The sequence below is a fragment of the Halichoerus grypus genome, chromosome 2, assembly GCF_964656455.1.
Source record: "Halichoerus grypus chromosome 2, mHalGry1.hap1.1, whole genome shotgun sequence".
NCBI lineage: Eukaryota > Metazoa > Chordata > Mammalia > Carnivora > Phocidae > Halichoerus > Halichoerus grypus.
In genome coordinates this window covers 71,910,453-71,937,283 of record NC_135713.1, presented here as the reverse complement: position 1 = coordinate 71,937,283, position 26,831 = coordinate 71,910,453, and the positions used below count along the sequence as shown (strand labels likewise).

At 36.0% G+C, this 26,831-nt stretch overlaps 1 long non-coding RNA gene, 1 other non-coding gene and 1 pseudogene across 2 annotated transcripts in view; 1 reads left to right on the top strand and 2 right to left on the bottom strand.

Moving 5' to 3' along the window:
* The window catches only part of LOC118540106 (uncharacterized), a 1,202,880-nt gene that overhangs the window by 1,072,230 nt on the left and 103,819 nt on the right, over positions 1-26,831 (top strand). The window lies entirely within an intron of this gene.
* On the bottom strand, positions 1,629-1,725 carry LOC118540109 (U6 spliceosomal RNA; annotated as a pseudogene).
* LOC118540107 (U12 minor spliceosomal RNA) lies at positions 9,433-9,582 on the bottom strand. The gene has a single exon (XR_004919469.1). It is a non-coding gene; the product is annotated as a U12 minor spliceosomal RNA (small nuclear RNA).

Below are 26,831 nucleotides of genomic sequence, written 5' to 3'. Positions count from 1 at the left end.
GCGCCCTGAAGTTAAACTTTTAGATGTTTATTGTATCTGAATAGAGTGTAAAAGATATACATTGTCAGGAGACTGTTACCCCTATGCCAGTAACATAAATATAGAATTTGTTTTATTACCTACCATGCTTAATCAATTGACTTTTTATTTTTTAATGATTTGCCTTTAAATCCCTTGTTAACCAGTTTAAGACTGAGCAGGTTGTTAAAAGTGCAGAGCTATGTGTTTTTCTCCCATCTGACCTGATGCACTAATCACTAGGGCACTGTTGTGTTATTCAGAACATGGAATGAGGTCACATTTCTCCCTAGTGGAGTGTAAATAGCAAATGTACTTTAAAAACTAACTGGCATTTAATGCCTAATCCTTAAGATTAGTTGATGTTAAAAATAAATAAATTAAGCCAAGAAATGCTTACTTTCTCACAAAAGGATTTGACCAACATTTTTTGGTTAACAATTTTCTATATGTCTAGTCATATATATTTTAAAATAAAAAAGTATGAGTATATTGATCAATGAGTTGAAACAATATAAATAGATTTTTTAAAAGATAAAGCATGTATAAGCTTAGATTCCTTTTTATTGTTTCTTCTCACAGCTTTTAAATAACTTGACATGATGAATTTTCCTCAACCATTATTATTTTGTCTGTGATTTTAATGTGGGTACTACTTAAAAAATTTTGGAAAAGTGTAAATATATAAAAGGAAAAAGTAACATAATGAATCTCTATGGATCTAATATCCAGTTTCAAAATAGTCAGTATATTTTTCTCTAAGTCTATACTTATTCTCCATCCACAACCCACCTTAGTTTTTTTTTTTTTTCAGATAAATCCTAGATAGCACTTTATTGCATCCAAAGATCCTTCAATATGTATCTATAAAAGACACTTTAAAAATCATAATTCCAATATTTTTATCTTTCCTGAAGTAATTAAGTACAAATCTTTAATGTGAAAAGCACAGTATTCACATTTCTTTCAATATTTCATAGTATTTTTAACTTACAGTTTGAATCAAGAAACAAAATATATTCAATGCATTTTATTGATATAATTTAAATTGCTTTTGATTTATAAGCTCCCCATCCATTTTTTTCCTTATAATTTATTTGATAAAGAAACCAAGGTATTGATCCTATATAACTTTGCACATTCTGAATTTTGCTCATTGTCTCCCTTTGTATCAGTTAAGGTCGTCTGCGTACCTTTTTATTTCCTGTAAAAAGTGGTTACGTTTAGAAGGCTGATCAGATTTGTCCTATCTTTTTTTTATAATAATACTTCACAGGGGGAGTTATAGCTTCCTATTGTATCACATCAAGAGGTACATTATGTCCATTATGTCTAGTTTTCATTCTTCTTGTTCTTAGTCAGATTGATCTAACCAGCTAGGATTTTCTCATTTTTTAAGCATCAGTACAAACTCAGAATGATACCAATACCAGGATTTTTATGAAATTTAAGATTATGAAAATATTTAAGATGTCCTGCACTTTTTTTTACCTTCTACATTATTTTAATTAAAATCTTTTTCATTCTTTCGTATCTATCTTTCAGTTTATTTATTATGATACAATATACATAACATAAAATTACCATTTTCGCCATTTTAAAGTATATAGAAAAATATGGGATGTCTCATGAATTTACATGTTAGTGTTTCACAGGGTCTGTGCTAATCTTCTCTTTGTCATTATTATTTTAGTATATGCATGCTGCTGAGACAACTTGCATTTGTTTTTATCTTTGGAATATATCTGAATATCTGACTTGGTCCATATTCCAAATTACCCTATCTTAAAATCCTATTAATGAATAAATCTGATGGCCCTTAAGCATTTTTCCTTGCAAATGTGTTTCACTGTTTTGTCATTTGTTATGTATTGATTATAATGTTTGTCATATTTTTTGGACAAGTAACATAACTAAAATTATTAATTTTATCCTTTATTAATTATATTTTGTGAGTCACAATTAAGACTACTTCCCTACTTTCAAGTTTATAGGTGCATTATTTTCTCCTAATACTGACATATTCATCGTGGAGATAATTTTGTCTTTTCTTTGTGTGGCTATGACACTATTCCAACACTACTAATTATAAAGAATGTTTTTCTCACTGATTTCTAATGCTATGTTTGTAATATACTAAATTTTTATTTGCAAATATGTCTATTTCCAGATTTTCTATCTTAGTTCATTCATTTTTCTAATATTTATTCTCTTGCATATAGAGGTCATAAAATACACCTCATACAGAAAGGATTAGAATATCCTTTTCATGGTTTTTATATTTTCTCTATTCTTATTTGTCCTTTCATATAGACCTTATAATTTTTTATCTCAAGAAAAAAAGATCCACTTCATTATTGCAATAATATTAAATTTACAAGTCAAAGATTTTTATTAATATTCACATGCATCGTTGGTTTGTAGATTTCTTTTTTGGAGCATTTTTTATCAGATTTTATAATCAATATTACATTCACCTTATAACAAGAATTTAGAGGGTTTTCTCCCCTATGTTTATTTTTCAAATAATTTAAGTAGTACTTGGATTATCGTTAAAGTTGTTTAAAGCAAGTCACTTGTGAAAGCATTTAGAGCTTAAATCAAATAATTTTACCATAGTATGTATTGATTTGGGCTGCTTGTAAAACTTTTCTCTGAGAGGGGCGCCTGGGTGGCTTAGTCGGTTAAGCGTCTTGCCTTAGACTCCAGTCTTGAGCTCAGGCTCCCAGCTCAGTGGGGAGTCTGCTTCTCCCTCTGTCCTTCCCCTCTGCTCGTGCTCTCTCTCACTGTCTTGTGCTCTCTTTCTCAAATACGTAAATAAAGTCTTAAAAAAAAAAACACCTTTTCTCTGAGAAATGATATTCCTTTTCAATATGAAGATATAATTCTTTTTTTTTTTTTTAAGATTTTATTTATTTATTTGACAGAGAGAGAGATAGCTAGAGCAGGAACACAAGCAGGGGGAGTGGGAGAGGGAGAAGCAGGCTTCCTGCCAAGCAGGGAGCCCGATGTGGGACTCGATCCCAGGACACTGGGATCATGACCTGAGCCGAAGGCAGACGCTTAACGACTGAGCCACCCAGGCACCCGAAGATATAATTCTTTATTTCAGGAAAGTTATGTTAAATTACAGTTTTAATTTTAATTTTAATTTTTTTTATTTTTATTTTTTTTAAGATTTTATTTATTTGCGAGAGAGAGAATGAGAGACAGAGAGCATGAGAGGGAGGAGGGTTAGAGGGAGAAGCAGACTCCCTGCTGAGCAGGGAGCCCGATGTGGGACTCGATCCCGGGACTCCAGGATCATGACCTGAGCCAAAGGCAGTTGCTTAACCAACTGAGCCACCCAGCTGCCCCAATTTTTTTTTTTTTTAATTTTTATTTTTTTAAGATTTTTTTTTTTTTTTTTTTAATTTGACAGAGAGAGAGATAGCAAGAGCAGGAACACAAGCAGGGGGAGTGGGAGAGGGAGAAGCAGGCTTCCCGCCGAGCAGTGAGCAGGGAGCCGGATTCGAGGCTCAATCCCAGGAAGCTGGGATCATGACCTGAGCTGAAGGCAGATGCTTAACAACTGAGCCACCCAGGCGCCCCTAAATTACAGTTTTTAGTATGTATTCTTTGCTCTTGCTTTTCACTTGGATTTTGTGTGTGTGTGTGTGTGTGTGTGTGTGTGTGTGTGTGTATGTAATTTCTCTACCTTTTTCTATTACTTCCTCATTTTATGTCTCTGTTAATTTTTGCTTGATTTTAAAATTTACTATTCTGTTTTTCACTATGTCTTTTACTGTATCATGTGTGATATCTCTTCATTTTCATTGTCTATTTAGTTTAGTTTTTATTTCTAAAATTATTTTAAATTTATTCCTAAATCATTTTGGAACTCAAGTCTATTTTCAAGCTCTCTTATTTTCATAATTTATTTTTCTCATTTTTTCTAGCTCTTATGCTTTTTTTCATATTTTAATTTTATTTGGCTTATTTTGAAATACTAAGCTTCAATTTTTAAATCTTTTTTGGTAGATCATATTCTTTTGTTTTGTCTTCATTGTCTGAAAGATGTTTATTCTGCTCATATATTTCTTTTCAACCTGGTGAATTGGTATGGAATTCAACCATAATGCTATTGTGTTATGAATGTTTATATGAAATGAGTTTTTTTGAACTTTAAAAATTATCTTCCAAATATGGGACTATGCCAAGGTAACTTTCATAGTCTCATGGCGGCAGGCTTTTCTCTACCGTAAAGCATCAAATAGCCAGTTCAGGTGCTGTGAGAACTGTCTCCTTTCTTTTCTTTTTTTACTATTAACAGAATATTTCCTTTCTTTCTCTCTCTTCCACACTGCCTGCTCCAACTTTTTTCTTTTTTCCCCATAGTATCTTTCTCCTGCTTAATTTGTATTCTATTCCCAACACTTTCTCTTTAGCATTGATTTTGTCCTTGAAGGAAACTTCTTCAGTTGGGTGGTTTCAAGCTTTCACGACAACCAGACAACCTCAGCACTGTCTAACATTCCTGACGTCCCCTAAACTCATCCTTACAATGGAAACAGAAAGCCTCCTCTCCTGATGCTTTCCTCAGATAGTTACGCCTGACTTCTATTCCAGAGTCTTCTCTTGCTTTCTGAATGAATTGTTCTTGGCAATTTACCAGCATCAGGGCTATCAGAAATCATTGCCTTCTACTTCCTCTCACACAGATATACATGGGTGTTGGTAGTTTGGCACAGCTCAATGGAATTTTGTGGTTTGTAAGAATAACACTTGACTACTTTGGTTTAAAATGCTTTAAATGTTCTATTTTATTTCTTTACATATTTAATGCTTTAATGCATTCATTATTTTGTCTGTTTTGGTAGGAGATTCAAGAAAAATACATTGCTACTCCACTAATAACATATTTCTTTAAATGGAGTTTATTTTTTAGAGCATTTTAGGTTCATAGCAATATTAAGCAGAAGATATGGATTGACTTTTATATATTAAACTTGTATCCTGCAACTTTGCTGTAATCATTTATTAGTTTCAGGAACTTTTTGTTGATTCTTTCAGATTTTCTCCATAGATAACCACGTCACCTGTAAACAAAGTTTATTTCTTCCATCCCAATCTATATACCTCTTCTTCTCTTAGCCATCAGGGAAATTCAAATCAAAACCACATTGAGACACCACCTTATACCAGTTAGAATGGCAAAAATGGACAGGAAAAAAACAACAAATGTTGGAGAGGTTGTGGAGAAAGAGGAACCCTCTTACACTGTTGGTGGGAATGCAAGTTGGTACAGCTACTTTGGTAAACAGTGTGGAGGTTCCTCAAAAAATTAAAAATAGAGCTACCCTATGACCCAGCAATTGGCACTCCTGGGTATTTACCCAAAAGTCACAGACTTAGTGAAAAGAAGGGCCATATGCACCCCAATGTTCATAGCAGCAATGTCCACAATAGCCAAACTGTGGAAAGAGCCAAGATGCCCTTCAACAGATGAATGGATAAAGAAGATGTGGTCCATATACACAATGGAATATTACTCAGCCATCAGAAAGGATGAATACCCAACTTTTACATCAACATGGATGGGACTGGAGGAGATTATGTTAAATGAAATAAGTCAAGCAGAGAAAGTCAATTATCATATGGTTTCACTTATTTGTGGAATATAAGGAATAGCATGGAGGACATTAGGAGAAGGAAGGGAAAAATGAAGGGGGTGGAAATCGGAGGGAGAGATGATCCATGAGAGACTATGGACTCTGAGAAACAAACAGCGTTTTAGAGGGGAGGGGGGAAGGGGGATTGGTTAGCCCGGTGATGGGTATTAAGGAGGGCACGTACTGCATGGGGCACTGGGTGTTATATGAAAACAATGGATCGTGGATCACCACATCAAAAACTAATGATGTATTGTATGGTGACTAACATAACATAATAAAATTTTAAAAATTAAAAAAAATAAAGAGAAAGGCATGGCAGAAAAGGAGCCACAATAACATATCTAAAATTATTTGTGTCTTTGGCTCACTGTTTAGCTATGCATCCAAGGAGTAAAACTCCAGAATGTCTAGCAGAGAGCAACCACAGGGAGTCAGGGGAGATTTGAGTAGATACCTAATTCTATAAAACTATCAGGCCAACCCAGTTAGAGATACCATGGTAAGCGCCCAGAACTTTGAGTTAAGAATCCAGAAAGGCCCTTCTCTAGAAGTAAGGACCAAATCCTAGAATTAAGATACATGCTCTAGGAGTAAAAATATATGCTTAGGAGAACTTAGAAAGCAAGATAATCTAGATCTTTACTGTGTATTACCTCCAATATGTGATATATAAAATTACTAATCATATGAGTAACCAGCAACAAGACAAGCAATAAAGAAATACAATAGTCTAGGGGCGCCTGGGTGGCTCAGTCACTCAGTTGGTTAAGTGTCTGCCTTCGGCTCTGGTCATGATCCCAGGGTCCTGGGATTGAGTCCCACATCGGGCTCCCTATTCAGCGGGGAGTCTGCTTCTCCCTCTGCCTTTCCCCTTGGCTTGTGCTCTCTCTCTCGCTTGCTCGCTCTCAAAAAAATAAATAAAATCTTTAAAAAAAAAAAAAAAGAAATACAATAGTCTATTGTAAAAATAGCCCCAGAGATGATACAAATATTGCAATTAGTAAGACCTTCAACATATTCTTGATTTATATGTTATAGAAAAGAGAAAAAAAGAAAATGTGAATGCATGGTTGGAGAGTATTGATAGAATGTTTATACAAAGAAGAACCAAGTAGGGGCGCCTGGGTGGCTCAGTCGGTTAAGCATCTGCGTTTGGCTCAGGTCATGAACCCTGGGTCCTGGGATTGAGCCCCGAGTCCAGTCTGCTTCTCCCTCTCCCTCTGCTCCTCTCAGCCACCCCTCCCCCCCCCGCCGTCCATGCTCTCTCATGCATTCCCTCTCTCAAATAAATAAAATCTTTTTTATTTTAAGATTTTATTTATTTATTTGACAGAGAGACACAGCGAGAGAGGGAACACAAGCAGGGGGAGTGGGAGAGGGAGAAGCAGGCTTCCCGCGGAGCAGGGAGCCCAATGTGGGGCTCGATCCCCGGACCCTGGGATCATGACCTGAGCTGAAGGCAGACGTTTAATGACTGAGCCACCCAGGCACCCCTCAAATAAATAAAATCTTAAAAAAAAAAAAAAGAAGAATCAAGTGGATCTCATGGATGTGATTAAAAGCAGAGCATAGGATAGGCTATATATATTGACGTCAGAAATACACTATTAGAAATGGTATGTAAACTGAAACAAAAAACAAAGAAGGCAAACATAACAAAGTAAAATTAAGCATAAAGTACATGTGGAAATTTATCAAAAAAAGGTCCCAGCAGGAGAAGGCAGAGAGTTGGGATAAAAACAATACTTGAAAAAATAATGGCTGATAATTTCCCATATCATTTGGAAGATATTGCCAGTGAATTGAAATGGGGTAAATAGAAGGAGAAACATACCTAAGTGTATTATAATCAAATTGTTGATTATTAAAGATCAAATGGTAATATTCAAAGCAGCTAGAAGGGGAAAATACTATATGACATTTAATAGGAAAAATATATAACTGATAGCTAAGATGGTAGTAGAAAGCTGAAGTCAGGAAAAAAATAGAAATCTATCTAAACTAAGTCTAATTAGTATGGGAGCCTGGCAAATATAGTTTATTGGATAGCCGCCCTCTTGTTCCTCATCTCATATGGAGCAGGTCATGAAAAGTTCCGGAAACATATGGGAGAACAAAACAATAAATTATCTGTACTGCGGGAAATAAGAATATCGGCAGATGACATAGTTACCTTAGGGACATATTCAACATTAGATTTTGGTGATACCTCTCCGTGGTATTTTCAAGTTAGAAGCTGGATATGCAAATTTAGATTACAGAGGAAATTCCTAGAATTCACATACAATATATAATATCTTCTAAAAATAATTTAACAAAAGAAGTATTTCAGATCAAATACTCAAGAACTCCAAGGTTAAAATTAAGAAAAGTTTTAACACTTACCATAATATTTTTTGACCTGATATACATCCATTGAATTTGATATTCTAATTTATGATATATATTCTAGAATCAAAGAATATGTATTCCTTGATTAAAGTATAGCATAAAAAACTACATACATTGATGCTGTCATATTTCCCCAAATTATTATTCCCATCCTGCCCATGATTAATTTTACTGAACTGTAAAAATTTGAAAAAGCAAATCTAATTAAGCTCTTATTTAAAAAATCATGTATATGATGTACAGTTTTATTGATATTAGTGTTTTCTAAATCACCCACAATTCTATTTCATCAGCTCTCTTAGGATAAATTTCCCTTGGGACCCATGCACAATTTCTGTGTTTTCCTTTATAATTTGTTGGCATAAATCTTACAAACTCTGACTCCAGTGGTTGATCATGTATCCTCATTATTTTTAGAGGTAAATCTGTTGCCTATTTCTTGCATCCAGGCTGAAATTCTCAGCATATATTTTATCCACTAAATACAGAGTTAATTTGCACCTCAGTTTTTATTGCCTCCTATGGGTTGATTTGTGTCCTCCAAAAATATGTTAAAGCTCTAAGCTTCAGTACCCCAGAAGGTGACCTTTTTTGGAAATTGTGTGGCTGCAGGTATAGTTAAGGTGAAGTCATACTAAAGTGGAGTGGGCCCATAATCCAATATGATTAGTGCTTTTATAAAAAGAGGGAAGACCAAGTGGAGGCACAGATACATAAGGAGTATGCCATGTACAACAGAGGCGGAGATTGGAGTGATGCAGCTGTAAGCCAAGGAATGCCAAGAACTGATAGCTGCCACCAGGAACTAGGAAGGGGTATGGAAGAATTTTATACTTAGAGGGAGCATGGGCTTGCTGACATCTTGACTTCAGACTTCTGACTTCACCAGAACGGTGAAGCATAAATTTCTGTTGTTCTAAGCCACCCACTTTGTTATCATAGCCCTAGGAGAATAATATCCTGCTTTTATGTTCAATTCCTTCAATTATTTTTATTTTGTTTTTCATTACACTATATATATAGTTTTTTTTTATTTGAGTATAGTTGACACAATGTTACATTAGTTTCAGGTGTACAACTTAGCGATTTTACAGTATGTTCATCCCAAGTGAAGCTACCATCTTTTCCATTACATTGCTGTTACAGTAGCATTGACTATATTCCTTATCTTGTGCCTTTATTCCCCTGACATATTCATTCCAGCACTGGGAGCCTGTATCTCCCTCTCCCCTTCATCTATGTTTATACAATATGTCATTTTTTTTTAACTCTCTGGGGCTAATCCAGTTTCTTACCTATAGGAAACATGCACCTTCTCAACCTTGTTTATTACCTTCGTACCAGTCTGCTCTTTCAGTGTAAAAGGGTGACAGCAGATTATGACTCCCAGGCATCCCACAAAGTAGGTGGGTCACCTTAGCACAAACCTTTACCAGCTCAAAAATTTGTCTCACATTAGCAGTGAGGATTCAGGCATCACGCCATCATTTTTTTTTTCTTACTCATAAGTTTAAGGCATACAATATATATTTTAATAGGACTCCTTGAATTCCCTTTTTATGAAATGAGACAGAATTCCTGTCTACCCAGTCACCACCCATCCTATAATATAAAAATTTAAGATGTGATCCAAGCCTCCAAATAGCTTACTATCTTATGGATGTATTAAGACTCAGTGCCCCTGCAAGTTAATGAAAAATACAAAATAATAGACACCCAAACTAAATTATGTGGAATGAACAATACCTCTATAAGAATTTAGAGCTGGGATTAATCAGAATAGGCCAAAGTAAATAATAAATATGCAAGGTGTCAATAAATCAGGACTTAGGCTGAAGCTTAAGGAATGGGTAGAAAGGATTTCAGCTGATGAAGAGAGGATGGTATTTCAGGAAGGAAGCAAGTTGAACAACGCTTGAATGATAGTCAAGTGCATGGTGCAAATAAATGATGATACCAACTCTAGAGAAAGTCCTATGGTTGGGGTTAGTGGAAAATAGTCTTTTCTGAGTGGGAGGTAGAAAAATTGCAAGGAATCTGAAAAAGAAAAAAAAAAAACCAGGAGCTGTTAAATCTGTTTAGGAAGGAATTGGGAGTTGCTGTAGAGTTTTTGAACACTAATAGAATGAAAGGGCCTGAAGGAGATTAATCCAGAGATAGTGTGCAAGATAAATTAGAGTCAGAGAAAGGAAAAAGAGTCACAGAAAAGAGTCAAGAGAAAAGAGTCTGAGAGCTGTTTTAGAAAACTGATTACAGACTCCAGACCTCTGGTATTAGGGGCCTAAATAAATGCTCCTGACTCAGGAAGATCAGCTACATTTTCTGAGTTCTTGAAATTCTGATTTCTCTATTGCTATTTAATTTCTCTTTTTCATCTTGGTTGGATTTGAGCCATTGACATCTATTTCAAGGATCTTTTCATTGATAATGAAAGATTTTTGTCTAACCTTAAATGACCTTGTATAAACTTGGATTTTTAAAAGCACTTAACATATATGGTATTATGAGTGCATTTAGAATGCTCACTACCAAGCTCAGTATTGAGAGAATGCCAACTTTGAAATTTGCAGCTACCCTTAATTTCCAAGCTGTGTTTATTTTGCTGGCTGTAGAACCTTCCTTTCTACCTCATTTTTGTCTCTTTTCTTGAGACTACTCTAGCTAACACATGTTATCGGAGGTAGGTGGATGCTTTTCCTTTGAATTTTACCTTCCTCATCCTTTTAGAAAATGGAGGCTCTTTATATACAGATTTCAAGGCTACTTTTTATGCCATAATTGATTTTGAGCACTCTTTGGCCCGATACTTCTATTTAGATTGAAATTTATGGAAGTAATTTGAGATGTCCTTCAAATTGTAGTATCAGTATTATATGAATTTTTCTTTGCAGCAATGCTGAAAAATACATTATATACATTTTTAAGAAAGATTTTATTTATTTATTTGATAGAGACAGACACAGCGAGAGAGGGAACACAAGCAGGGGGAGTGGGAGAGGGAGAAGCAGGCTTCCCGCGGAGCAGGGAGCCTGTTGTGGGGCTTGATCCCAGGACCCTGGGACCATGACCTGAGCCGAAGGCAGACCCTTAATGACTGAGCCACCCAGGCACCCGATTATATACATTTTTTTAAAAATTGTTTTTTTGTGGACATTTTCATTTTTTAAATGTAAAACATAATTTTTTTCTATAAAATATATGTTTCTAATGGACAGTCCTTTGGGCTTTTTATGGAAATTTAGCCCAGGGAAAAGAAGTGTAGAATTGAAATGAATGACATTGAATATCCTAAGTATCTTCATTTGAGAGTCACTCATATTCACAGAATGAAAAAGAATTGATCAGTATTCAGAAAAATGAGATGATTGAAATTGCTCAAAACATGTTCTACAATTAAAAAAATTGTAAGTGGTTTGTTTTAGGTTATAAAGTTCTGATAATTCTTTGAATCAGAGTCAACTGGGCAGGCTTCCTTTTAAAATCTCCTCCACCTGCTGCTGAAAAACCAGCCTAAATAGTTACATGGCAACCTGTGTTGCATTTTGAAACTTAAATTCTTAGATTAGTAATTTTGTGCTAGGCATGTATTACCCTTCTTAGGAATATTATAAGTGCTTTAATGGTACTATTTTTTTCAAAATGCTATAACTAAATTTTAGCTGTACCAATTATTTATTTTTTCAATTAAATGGCTATATCAATTATTTAAACATAAATTATAAGTAATATAATTTAATATAAACTAAGACGCATTGTGTTTTTTTTTTTAAATTATATTTTTTTACTTTCTGTTTCTGTAATAAGAAATGAAGCTCATTTTATTCTCTGGCAGGAGTCTTGCATTATTATTTTTTTTTTTTACCAAAAATATATGTAAAAAAAACCACTCATATGATAAGTACTATTTATTGTCTTTAAACTAACAAATATCATATATTTTACATTATAAATTGTATGATGTTATAATTTGAAAATATTTGGGGTGCCAGGGTAGCTCAGAAGCGTCTGCTGTCGGCTCAGGTCATGATCCTAGGGTCCTGGGATCGAGCCCCATATCGGGCTTTCTGCTCGGCGGGAGGCCTGCTTCTCCCTCTGCCACTCCCCCTGCTTGTGTTCCCTCTCTCACTGTGTCTCTCTCTGTCAAATAAATAAAATCTTTAAAAAAAAAAAAAAATTTCCTTTAGCAGAGTATGAACTCATAAAATCAGAAATTATAAAATCTTTAATAGGCAATAGAATCCAGCACATTTTTACTTATTGGTCTGTACTTGGTAAGTGCTTAATAAATTTATTGATAAATGAATGCATGAATTTTTCATGTTACTAGGTTTTTTAAATTTTTTTAATATTTTTTTATTAAGTTATGTTAGTCACCATACGGTACATCATTAGTTTTTGATGTAGTGTTCCATGATTCATTGTTTTCATATAACACCCAGTGCTCCATGAAGTACGTGCCCTCCTTAACACCTATCACCGTCTAACCTATCTCCCCCCACCTCCCCTCTAAAACCCTCAGTTTGTTTCTGGGAGTCCATAGTTTCTCATGGTTCATCTCCCCCTCTCATTCACTCCCTTCGTTTTTCCTTTCCTTCTCCTAATGTCCTCCATGCTATTCCTTATATTCCACAAATAAGTGAAACCATATGATAATTGACTTTCTCTGCTTGACTTATTTCACTTAACATAATCTCCTCCAGTCCCATCCATGTTGATGTAAAAGTTGGGTATTCATCCTTTCTGATGGCTGAGTAATATTCCATTGTGTATATGGACCACATCTTCTTTATCCATTCATCTGTTGAAGGGCATCTCGGCGCTTTCCACAGTTTGGCTATTGTGGACATTGCTGCTATGAACATTGGGGTGCATATAGCCCTTCTTTTCACTAAGTCTGTGACTTTTGGGTAAATACCCAGGAGTGCCAATTGCTGGGTCATAGGGTAGCTCTATTTTTAATTTTTTGAGGAACCTCCACACTGTTTACCAAAGTAGCTGTACCAACTTGCATTCCCACCAACAGTGTAAGAGGGTTCCCCTTTCTCCACAACCTCTCCAACTTTTGTTGTTTCTTGCCTTGTCAATTTTTGCCATTCTAACTGGTGTAAGGTGGTGTCTCAATGTGGTTTTGATTTGAATTTCCCTGATGGCTAATGATTATGAACATTCTTTCATGTGTCTGTTAGCCATTTGTATGTCTTCTTTGGAGAAGTGTCTGTTCATGTCTTCTGCCCATTTTTTGGCTTGTTTTTTGGGTGTTTAATTTGAGTTCTTTATAGATCTTGGATACCAGCCCTTTATCTGTAGAGTCATTTGCAAATATCTTCTCCCATTCTGTGGGTTGCCTCTTTGTTTTGTTGACTGTTTCCTTTGCTGTGCAAAAGCTTTTTATCTTGATCAAGTCCCAAGAGTTCATTTTCGCTTTTGTTTCCCTTCCTTCGGAGACATGTTTTGAAAGAAGTTGCTGTGGCCGATGTTGAAAAGGTTACTGCCTATGTTCTCCTCTAGGATTTTGATTCCTGTTTCACATTGAGGTCTCTCATCCATTTAGAGTTTATCTTTGTGTATCATGTAAGAGAATGGTCAAGTTTCATTCTTCTCTATATAGCTGTCCAATTTTCCCAGCATCATTTATTGAAGTGACTTGTCTTTTTTTCCATTGGATATTTTTTCCTGCTTTGTCGAAGATTAGTTGACCATAAAGTTGAAGGTCCATATCTGGGCTCTCTATTCTGTTCCATTGATCTATGCGTCTGTTTTTATGCCAGTACCACACTGTCTTGATGATCACAGCTTTGTAATATAGTTTGAATTCAGGCAACATGATGCCCTCAGCTTTGTTTTTCTTTTTCAACATTTCCTTGGAGATTCAGGGTCTTCTCTGGGTCCATACAAATTTTAGGATTGTTTGTTCCATCATTTTGAAAAATGCCATTGGTATTTTGATCGGGATGGGGTTGAAAGTATAGATTGCTCTGGGCAGCATAGACATTTTAACGGTGTTTTTTCTTCCGATCCATGAGCATGGAATATTTTTCCATCATTTTGTGTCTTCTTCAATTTCTTTCATAAGTGTTCTGTAGTTTCTAGAGTATAGATCCTTTACCTCTTTGGTTAGGTTTATTCTGAAGTATCTTATGGTTTTTGGTGCTATTGTAAATGGAATTGATTCCCTAATTTCTCTTTCCACAGTTACATTGTTAGCGTATAGGAAAGCAACTGATTTCTGTGCATTAATTTTATATCCTGCCACATTACTGAATTGCTGTATGAATTCTAGTAATTTGGGGGTGGAGTCTTTTGGGTTTTCCACATAAAGTATCATGTAATCTGTGAAGAGAGTTTGACTTCTTCTTAGCCAATTCCAATACATTTTATTTATTTTTCTTGTCTGATTGCTGTTGCTAGGACTTCTTGAACAACAGTGCCAAGAGTGGGCATCCTTGATGTGTTTCTGATCTTAAGGGAAAGGCTCTCAGCTTTTCCCCATTGAGAATGATATTCGCTGTGGGCTTTTCATAGATGGTTTTTATGAAATTGAGGAATGTTCCCTCTATCCCTATACTCTGAAGAGTTTTAATCAGGAAAGGATGCTGTATTTTGTCAAATGCTTTTTCTGCATCAATTGAGAGGACCATATGGTTCTTCTCACTCCTCTTATTAATGTGTTCTATCACATTGATTGATTTGTGAATATTGAACCACCTTTGCACCTCAGGGATAAATCCCACCTGGTCGTGATGGATAATCCTTTTAATGTACTGTTGGATCCTATTAGCTATGATCTTGTTGAGAATTTTGGCATCCGTATTCATCAGGGATATTGGTCTGTAATTCTCCTTTTTGATGGGGTCTTTGCCTGGTTTGGGGATCAAGGTAATCCTGGCCTCATAGAATGAGTTTGGAAGTTTTCCTTCTGTTTCTATTTTTTTGAAACAGCTTCAAGAGAATAGGTATTATTTCTTCTTTGAATGTTTGGTATAATTCCCAGGGAATCCATCAGGCCCTAGACTTTTGTTTTCTGGGAGGTTTTTGATCACTGCTTCAATCTCGTTACTGGTTATTGGTCTATTCAGGTTGTCAGTTTCTTCCTGTTTTAGTCTTGGTGGTTTATAGGTTTCTAGGAAGCCATCCATTTCTTCCGGGTTGCTTAATTTATTGGCATATAGTTGTTGATAATTATTTCTAATAATTGTTTCTATTTCCTTCGTGTTAGTTGTGATCTCTCCCCTTTCATTCATAATTTTATTAATTTGGGTCCTTTCTCTTCTTTTGGATAAGTCTGGCCAGTGGTTTATCGATCTTATTACTTCTTTCAAAGAACCAGCTTCTAGTTTCATTGATCTGCTCTACTGTGTTTCTGGTTTCTAATTCATTGATCTGTGCTCTAATCTTAATTATTTCTCTTCTCGTGTGTGGCTTAAGCTTTATTTGTTGTTCTTTCTCCAGTTCTTTAAGGTGTAAAGTTAGTTGGTGATTTCGGGATTTTTCTGTTTTTTTTTTTTGAGTAAGGCTTGGATGGCTATGTATTTCCCCTTTAGGACCGCCTTTTCAGTATCCCATAGGTTTTGGACCAATGTGTTTTCATTCTCACTGGTTTCCATTAATTGTTTAAGTTCTTCTTTGATTTCCTGGTTGACCCAAACATTCTTAAGCAGGGGATGGTCTTTAGCTTCTAAGTGTTTGAATTTCTTCCAAATTTTTTCTTGTGATTGAGTTCCAGTTTCAAAGCATTATGGTCTGAGAATATGCAGGTAATGATCTCAATCTTTTGGTGTCACTTGAGACCTGATTTGTGACCCAGGATGTGGTCTATTCTGGAGAAAGTTCTATGTGTGCTCGGGAAGAATGAGCATTCTGTTGTTTTAGGGTGGAATGTTCTGTATATATCTATGAGGTCCATCTGGTCCAGTGTGTGAATCAAAGCTCTTGTTTCTTTGTTGATTTTCAGCTTAGATGATCTGTCTATTGCTGAGAGTGGAGTGTTGAGGTCTCCTACTATTAGCGTATTATTATCAATTTGTCTCTTTATTTTGGTTAACAGTTGGCTTATGCAGTTGGCTGCTCCCATGTTGGGGACATAGATATTTATAATTGTTAGATCCTCTTTTTGGATAGACCCTTTAGGAATCATATAGTGTCCTTCTGTATCTCTAACTACAGTCTTTAGCTTAAAATCTAATTTGTCTGATATAAGAATTGCTATGCCAGCTTTCTTTTGAGGTCTGTTGGCATGAAAAATGGTTCTCCATCCCTTCACTTTCAATCTGGATGTATCTTTAGGTTCAAAATGAATCTCTTGTATACAGCATATAGATGGGTCATGTCTTTTAATCCAATTTGCAGCCCTGTGCCATTTCATGGGAGCATTTAGGCCATTCACGTTGAGAATGATTATTGAAAGATATGATTTTATTGTCATCATGTTGCCTGTGAAGTCCTTGTTTCTATAGATTGTCTCTGTAAATTTCTGTTCTATATCACTTTTGGGGTCTTTCTCCTTTTATAGAACCTCCCTTAATATTTTTTTGTAGGGCCAACTTGGTGGTCACATATTCTTTTAGTTTCTGCCAGTCTTGGAAGCTCCTTGTCTCTCTATCCATTCTGAGTGAGAGCCTTGCTGGATAAAGTATCCTTGGCTACATGTTATTCTCATTTAGTACCCTAAATATTTCTTGCCAGCCTTTTCTGGCTTGCCAGGTCTCTTTAGACAGGTCTGACATTATTCTGATGTTCCTCCCTCTGTATGTAAGAAATCTCTTCCCCCTCGCCACTTTCAAGATTGTTTCCTTGGATCTAAGATTTGCAAATTGTACTATTACATGTTGTGGAGTCAGTCTGTTCTCACTGATCTTGAGAGGGGTCCTCTCTGCCTCTTGGACATGAATCCTTGTTTCCTTCCCCAGATTAGGGAAGTTCTCAGCTACAATTTGCTCAAATACATCTTCTAGACCTCTCTCTCTCTCCACTCCCTCAGGGATCCCAGTACTTCTGATACTGGAACGTTTCATTGAGTCACTAATCTCTCTCAGTTTGATTCCTTGGGTTTTAATTTGTTTTTTCCCATGCCACCTCAGTTTCCTTCTTTTCTATCATCTTATCCTCTATCTCACTAATCTCACTCGTTCTTCTGCCTTGTTACCCTGACAGTCGGAGTATCCAGTTTAGACTGCATTTCATTCATAGCATTTTTAAGCTTGACCTGATTAGATCTCATTTCTGCCCTTAGAGATTCTATATTGTCGTTAATATTTTTCTTAAGCCTAGGTATCACCTTGATAATTGTTACTCTAAAGTCCATTTCTAACATCTTGGTTATATCCATATCCATTAGTTCTGTGGCAGAGGCCACACTCTGAATCCTTCCTTTTGTTGGGGGTTCCTCCTCTTAGTCATTCTGTTGAGGGGTGGTTGAGGGAATGTACAGAGTCCAAATTAAAGACCACAACCCAAGCTAGATGCCCCTGTTTTATAGGGACCTTAGGGTTGTTGGCCTCTTGTTTTTCCAGCCTGTCTTCTGGGGGAGAGACCTGCTGTGCTGTTACTCAGGCAACCCTGTTTGTGCAGAGTTGCCCTGCCCGTCTGTGGGGGTGGGGATGGGCTCAGTGAAAACTGGTTTTTTGGGGCTTTTTTCCTCTGGCAGCTTTCTCTGGTGGCTTTCCATGTCTCTTCTGAGAGTCAGAGCAGAAGTGACCATATCCAAACCTCTGTTTCAGAACAGAGAGATCACAGTCTGCTCTTCACTGAGCTCTTTAGGCCACACTGTCTCCATTTCTGTCTGTGTTGCTAAAAACCACAGCGTCCTGGTTTGTGTGCCCCAAAGCAGCACTCCCAGCCCTTGCTCCCAGGGCCAGGCATGTATCTGCCCTTTCTGCTTCTAAAACTGCAAGCCACCCCCAGTTCACACATGCGTCCCTGAAGCTCCAGGTTTCAGTCTGGGGGGCTGCCCTCAAGTCCTTTCCCCACCACTACTGGTCTGCTAGTCTGTGCCTGGTCCCCAGCATGGGAGGCTTTTGCCTTCCTGATGCAAGATCATGGAGGTTCCCTCCCCCTTCCATTTATCTTCCGATATCTGCCCGCAGAATCACAGCTTCTCACATCATACCTCGAGACCAACTGCCAGAGATACTCTGTTTGCAGAGATCCAGATATATCTTCTTACATCTCAGGCTGATTTCGTGGATGTTCAAAATGATCTGGTAGATATCCAGCTCAATTCAGGGGACCAGTTGAAATAGGGTCCTCTACTCATCCACCATCTTTTCTGATGAACCTTTATTTTTGTTTTTTATTCTGGAGTTTGTTTCAAAACAAGGACATTAATCTTTTAAATGAGTACATAGCTATGTCTGGGCTTAAAAAATTAAATCCAGTTTAAAATTCTTCCACATTAGAATAATTGTACTGGTTTCATATAATTATTCTTAAATATGTTTTCCTAGGTGATCCATTCCAGAGTGCATTCCAAAATTCTTGTGAAGAGCTGTGATTGATTTATTCATTCTGATTTTGATTAATGATTCCTCTTAAGAAAATACAGTAGTTTTGGGCGCCTGAGTGGCTCAGTTGGTTAAGCGACTGCCTTCGGCTCAAGTCATGATCCTGGAGTCCCAGGATCAAGTCCTGCATCGGGCTCCCTGCTCAGCAGGGAGTCTGCTTCTCCCTCTGACCCTGTCCCCTCTCGTGTGCTCTTTCTCTCTCTCTCATTCTCTCTCTCAAATAAATAAATAAAATCTTTAAAAAAAGAAAAGAAAAGAAAAGAAAATACAGTAGTTTCAAATTCAGTTTATGACTCCAAATCATTATGGAAGAGATTTTTTATGGTTACCATTAAGCTCATATATAACATCTTATTCAAATAATCTGTATTGTTGATGGTCACTTAAGTTTGTACCCATTCTAAAAGCACTAATTTTGTACCCCCCTCATTTTATGTGTAAGGTGTTATACTTTATATCTTCTTATTTTGTGACTACCTTAACTGATTTTTATACATACAGTTGATTTTATTGCTTTTGTATTTTAACCTCAGTACTGGTTTTATAAGTGATTAATCTAGTGCTTTTATTATCTTGTATTTACCTGTAAATATTTTCCTTTCATAATTTTCTCTCTCCTGACTGTGGTCTTTTCTTTCCACTCAAAGTATTCCCTTTAACATTTCTTCTAAGTCTGGTTTTGTGGTGATGAACTCTTATAATTTTTGTTTGTCTGGGAAACTCTTTATGTCTCCTTCTAGTCTGAATGATAGTCTTGCTGGGTAGAGTATTCTTGGTTGCAGGTTTTTTCCTTTCAGTACTGTGAATATATCATGCCACTCCCTTCTGACCTACAAAGTTGCTACTGAAAAATCAACTGTGTATTTATGGGGTTTTGCTTCTATGTAACTATTTTCTTTTATCTTGCTGCTTTTAAAATTTTCTCTTTATCCCTACTTTTTGCCATTTCAATCATTATGTGTCTTGGTGTGGACCTCTTTGGGTTTGTTTTGTTGGGGGCTCTCTATGCCTCCTGGATCTGGATGTCTGTTTCCTTCCCCAGACTCGAGAAGTTTTTAGCTCTTCTTCAAATAAAATTTCTGCCTTCTTTTCTCTCTCTTCACCTTTGGGATCCCTATAATACAGATGTTATTACACTTGATGATGTCACTGAGTTCCCTTAACCTATTTTCTAGAATGTAAGTCTTCTAGGCAGCTTAACACCAGTGGTCTGAAGTTGCATATATACCTTTCTATTCCTGTGTCTTACTTTTGAGACTCCACAACCTCTTTCCCTTCTGTGCCCTAATAGTTTTAACCACCAGGATTAGTTCTTTATTTCAAGAAATTTCATCCTTCTTAGTGGGTGTTGAATATCCTTTTCTTTAAACTGCATTTGAAAAGTTAACTACTACTCTGAAAGGATACCTAAACCATAACTCCTGCCAAATAGGTAAGTTCTTACACTAAGAGCAATCATTCTTTTTATTATTATTATTATTAACATATAATGAATTATTTGTTTCAGGGGTACAGGTCTGTGATTCATCAGTCTTACACAATTCACAGTGCTCACCATAGCAGATACCCTCCCCAGTGTCCATCACCCAGCCACCCCATCCCTCTCATCCCCTCTACTCCAGGAACCCTCAGTTTGTTTCCTGAGATTAAGAGTTTCTTATGGTTTGTCTCCCTCTCTGGTTTTGTCTTGTTTCATTTTCCCTTCCCTTGCCCTATGATCCTCTGTCTTGCTTCTTTTATTTATTTTAGGGCAGGAGAGGCAGAGGGAGAGGGAGAGAATCTTCAAGCAGACTCCCACTGAGCCCGGAGCCTGACTTGGGGCTCTATCTCATGACACGTGAGATCACGACCTGAACTGCAACCAAGAGTCCTGCACTCAACAGACTGAGCCACCCAGTGGCCCCAGTGGGAAAAAAATGTTTCAATCACCTATTTCAAAAAATTATACACTTTTTTAGAAATCAGTAAAGACATGACATTCAGTAGTGAAATGGATAAGGACATGCAGTTCATAGAAAAGTGAAAGGTGGTAGATCAAAAACATAAAAACTCTTCAAACACACATGTTATTAAAATGTAATTAACATGACAAAACAGTTTTCACCATTCAAAGCAACAATCATAAGTTTACTAATATGCAATGTGAAAATCATTCAAAAAGTGTTGATAAAAATATGTATCCACACTGGAAATGCACACACACTCTGCTAATTTATTCTACACATATGCTAATGTGTCTGCACAAAAATAAAAGAAGAGGCGATCATTACTGCATTCTATGTTTTAGCAAAAGATGAAACTTGAAAAATATCCATCAATATGTATCATTTACATAATCTGTAACACCCTATTAAAATTAGACAAAATATTACATAAAAGTTTTGACTTCTTTTGAAGAGTTGGGTGGATCAATACTCAGGAAATGAAGAACTGCAAATATGGATATTTAAAAAGAAATGAATAGTGAAGAGAGTATGTTTTACTTGTACATGCCCTCTTTGTGTAAAAAAATAAATGAATATTAGTTTTCATATATGGAAAATATGAGAAAAGAATATGGAAGCATATTTAAAATAAACTATTATTAGCATTTATTTTGGCGAAAATGTTAGGCGGATGGTAGAGCTAGGATCTCCAAAACCCTTGCTTTTAATATCTATTTAACCTCCATTTTAGATAGAATTTTAGTATATTTTTTAATGCATTTTTATTTTTTAATTTGTGTAGGAAACAGTACTACATTATTTATATTGGGTAACTATAATATTTTTTGAGATCTTATAGAAGAATTTTAAAATAATTGAGTTTCTTATAGGGTTTGTCTTTTAATGATTTATTTTTTTATTAACTATTAGCAATAAGTGATTACATTCAGTAAAATTTATCACAGTGATTTTCTAGATAGACTAGAAATATAACGTAGTATAATAAAAAATGTTCTGAAGAAATAGACATTACTGGGGGTCAGACTGGTTCAAAGTAATGATAAGGTTCCGTTACTGACCTTCTTCTGAACAAGGCCATGCTCTAACACTGGATAGCCAGCAAAGCACAGGAGGCTAAAGGTTTGGCCTTGAGCCAACAATCTGAATTGAGAGCATAAAATACACCATAAAGCAAATAATAGTTTTATATTTGATAAGAGTGCTTAGAAAATTAAGCTTGGGGGGGCACCTGGGTGGCTCAGTCAGTTAATTGTCCAACTCTTGATTTTGGCTCAGGTTGTAATCTCCTGTCAGGTCATTATTTTAGGGTTGTGAGATCAAGCCCATGCTGGGCATGGAGCCTGCTTAAGATTCCATCTCTCCTTCTGTTCCCCACCCCCGCACCTCTCAAAAAAAAAGAAGTAAAAAAGAAGACAAAGAAAATTAAGCTTGGGAGGAGCTGTTTCAAATAGATTACACAGAGTATTTTTTTGAGGATATGACATTTCAACAAAAACTATAATGTAGTGAGAAAGATCAATGCAAAAATGTTCAAATGGAATTTAAAATGGCATGGTTAAGGTGCAGTCATAAAACCTGTGTGTCTTTGGGGAGTGAGCTGGGCCAGGGATTGGAAAAAAGTAAGCCAGAAAACTAAACAGAGAGCAGATCCTATAAGGCCTTGTGGATCACCAGATGGTATTGAGCACAGGAAGGACAAAATATGATTTATGTTTTACAAAGGTTAGTTCAACTGCTCTCCAAAGAATAAAATATGTGTGGTTTTGGGTGGGTGTTGGCAAGTCGGGGAGTATAGGAACCAGGCTATTGCTATGGTGTCAACTAAAGAAGATGGTAACTAGCTTGGACTAAGGAAGTAGTGGTAGATTTAGTGATGAGTTGATTCTGATTTTGAAACTTGAGCCAGTAGGGCTTAAAGATGGACTTCATGAGGGTGCCTGAGTGGCTCAGTTGGTTAAGCAACTGCCTTCGGCTCAGGTCATGATCCTGGAGTCCCTGGATCGAGTCCCGCATCAGGCTCCCTGCTCAGCAGGGAGTCTGCTTCTCCCTCTGATCCTCCCCCCTCTCATGTGCTCTCCCTCTCTCTCATTCTGTCTCAAATTAATAAATAGAATCTTAAAAAAAAAAAAAAAGATGGACTTCATGTGAGGTATAGGCAAAGTGGGGAATTCACCATGACTCATATTTTGCTGCTGGAAACTGGGTAAATGGTGGTGTGTTTTATTAAAATGAGGAATCCTGTGTGAAATGTAGGTTTTGCAGGAGTGCTCACAAAGTAAGATTCTGTTTTCAGTATGCAAAATTTGAGACACCTGCTACTTAAGGTGTTGAAGAGTCAGTTCAATATAAGTCTAGAGCTCATGGAAAGTGTCAGACTAGAGATATAATTTTGGAGTAATCAGTGTATATTTAAGGCCAGAGGATGAGTTTTCCCATAAAATAATTGTAGATGAAGAGGAAAAGAAGGCAAATATTTGTTCCTGGCATTTATATTTTATATAAAAGATTGAAATTTTCTTTCTTTCTTTCTTTCTTTCTTTCTTTCTTTCTTTCTTTCTTTCTTTCTTTTTTTCTTTCTTTCTTTCTTTTTCTTTTCTTTTTTCTTTTCTTTTCCTTCCTTCTTTTCTCTTCTTTTGCTGGGTAGATGAATTACAACAGAGATGTAATAAAGAATGTTGATGATGTATTGTATAACTGAGGGGAGCCAGCATGGTAAGTTCAGTGACTTTCCTTTTTGTATAACATGATGTGAATGTTGGACAGGAGGAATCTAGGCAATCAAAAGGAATGGGTTTAATTCATTTTTTGATTATGAGAAGAGACTATTCACAGTAGGAATTCTATACATAAAAATAAGATATGTTCTTTCCCTCTGTAATTTATAGGATATTGGGTGACACAGACACCCTGGGAGGATAGTCGTGACCCTCTAATTCATTCAGAGACAAGGATAACTTTCTCAAGAAGTTGACTCTTGAGCTGAAACTTAAAACATGAGCAGGCGCCCTAATGGTGAAAAAAATACTAAATGAGGAAGGAGTTCCAGGCCCAAGAAACCATATGAGCAAAGACAGGTGAAAGCATCACAGAGAATGCAGGGACCACAGGTAGTTTTCCATCTTTAAACATAAGTGGGAGACATGGTATAGTGTGAGGAAAGGCTGGAGTGTGAAGAAATTGGCATATTATCCGAGAACCCTAATTAGAAGATGTAGGAATAAAAACATGTTGTAGGAAATAGTTTTGTTTTATTTTAACAGATAAAGTTTGTGATTAAAGATCTCACTTTGGCTTCTCTGTAGAAAATAGATTTGAAACACTGAAAGTCTGATGTCATAGAGAGCATTTCAAATGGTTGCAATAAACAGGGCAAAGATTATATGGCCACATGTAGTGATTTGCATAGGTCTTAATTATAGGATTCAGTCAGTCTTGGCAAATATATACACCCGTGTAACTCAGACTCTTATCAAGTCATAGATGGTTTCCATCAGTCAGAGATGGATCTTGTTAATGAACTTAGTCCTTTCCCAGTCATCGTAATGCAACCTCTGTTCAGATTTCTGTCACCATTAATTCATTTGGCCTGTGTTGAACTTCATATAAATAGAATCACAGTCTGTACTCTTTTGGATCAGACTTTTTTTTTAACCATTTTTTTTTTTTTTTTTTAATTCAAATACAGCTGACACACAATGTTACATTCATACATGTTTCAGGTACACAGCATAGTGATTCAACTTCTCTATACCTTACGCCATGCACTGGGTCAGGCTTCTTTATTTAACATAAGGTTTTTGTGATCCATCCATGTTGCATGTGTCAGTTTGTTCCTTTCTATTGCTGATTAACGGTGTGTATATTATATATATATCGTACATATAATACATATATGCATGTATAACATATAGACTGGTACACATATAAATGTATATATGTTCCTAATTTGTTTATTCATTTCCCTGCTGTTGGAAATTTTATTTCTAATTAGGGTCTGTTACTGTTTGAGATGCCATGGATTTTCTTGTATAGTAATTTTGTGGATGTTTTCATTTCTTTTGGGTAAATATCTAGGAATATAATTACTATGTCAGAGGGTAAGTGTATAATTATAAAGAAATAGCAAAGCAAACATACAAAGTAGTTGTATAATTCCACATTCTCACAAAGAAATTATGAAAAATGTAATTGCTTTATAATCTTGCAACAATTTTGTTTTGTCAGTCTTCTTAATTTTAGCAATTCTGGAAGTCTGAAGTGGCACTGTGTTATAATTTGCATTTCTTCTGTAACTAATGATGTAAAGTGCCCATTATGTGTTTATGACATTTCTAATGTCCAATAGTTTAGTGGTTGCTTAAGTCTTTTACCCACCTTTAATTTGTTGCTGTTGGTGGTGTTCTTTTTGTTTGTTTTTGTTTTCTGGATCCTTTATTGAGTTGTAGGAGTTCTTTATATATTGTCATTATGTATATGTTCCACATGTATTTTATTTTATGTCTTTGGATTCATTTTCTGAATTGGGTGTTCAGAAAATACTTTAATTTTCAGTCTATTTTCCTTTTTCTCCCTCTTTTATGGTTAGTGCTCATTGGTTCCTACCTAAAGAAAATCTTTGTTTAGTGAAGGTCATGAAGATATTCTCCTAAGTTTTATTCAAGAAGATTTATAGTTTTAGTTTTTGTATTTAGGTGTAGGCTCCATCCCAAATTGGTTTTTGTGTATGGTGTGAAATAGGATAAAATAGGTGTGTATATGTACATCTATATGTATATACATATAGCCATGTTATTATATTCTGATTAAACTAATAAACAACAAAGATCATATAGTCATCAAGAACCATATTCACATGAAAACATAATTTTAAAAAAATTTGACGTACAAAAAGCTGTACATACTTAATGTATACAACTTGGTGTGTTTGCAGATAATATGCATCTGTGAAACCATCACCAAAATTTATGCCATAAACATATCCATCAACTCCAAAAGTTTCCTCCTCCTGCCTTATTTTTAATTATTACTATTATCATTATTATTATTTTGTGATGACTTAGAAGAGCTGCTCTTCAGCCAATTTTTAAGTATATAGTATAGTATTATGTGTGCTATACTATTAAATATCAACAGATCTCTAGGACTTATTCATCATCTTTTATAACTGAAACTTTGTACTCCTTGGCTAATACCTTCCTGTTTCTCCCTCCCCAACCTCTGGCATCCACTATTCCACTCTCTGCTTCTGAGTTTGATTATTTTAGATTCCACGTATCAGTGGTATTATGTAATATTTGCCCTTCTGTGTCGGGCTTATTTCACAGCTTATTTTACTTAGTATAATGCCTCCAGATTCATTTATGTTGCTGAAAAATAAAATAATTTGAATAGGGAATATCCTATTGTTCCAGAACAATTTATTGAAAACACTTTAGCTTTTCCAATGAAAAAGTTTTGGTCAAAAATCATTTGACTGTAAAAAAAAAGTGACTATATTTCTGGTCTCTCTATTCTCCATTGATTCACTGTTGATTCTTGTTATTTCTGGTAGTTTTGTTCTATAAAGTCACCACGACCACTGTGCTGGTGAATACTGAACAATTACTCTTTTTTTTTAATTTTTTAAATTTTTTATTTTTTTAAAAGATTTTATTTATTTATTTGACAGAGAGAGAGACACAGCGAGAGAGGGAACACAAGCAGGGGCAGTGGGAGAGGGAGAAGCAGGCTTCCCACCAAGCAGGGAGCCCGATGTGGGGCTTGATCCCAGGACCCTGAGATCATGACCTGAGCCGAAGGCAGACGCTTAAAGGCTGAGCCACCCAGGCGCCCCTTTTTTTTTTTTTTTTTTTTTTTTTTTTTTAGATTTTATTGATATTTTAACAGAGAAAGAGACAGCGAGAGAGGGAACACAAGCAGGGAGAGTGGGAGAGGGAGAAGCAGGCCTCCCTCAGAGCAGGGAGCCCGACGTGGGACTCGATCCCAGAACCCTGGGATCATGACCTGAGCCGAAGGCAGACGCCTAAGGACTGAGCCATCCAGGCGCCCCCTCAACAATTACTCTTAAGGGAAATGCAGGGTTAGGTTCTTATAGCCTCTGGTCACAATATTTCTTCAATTGATCAATACGTAACCTTGTTATACATCTGTTTCAGTTTTAGAACATCTTATTTAATACACACACACACACACACACACACACACACACACACACACACACACACACACATATTCTTGATTCGTTAACATTGAATTCACAGCCAACAGCACTAAAACTCATACCTGAATGAAGTTTATCTAATGCACTCATTTTCTCCATAAGG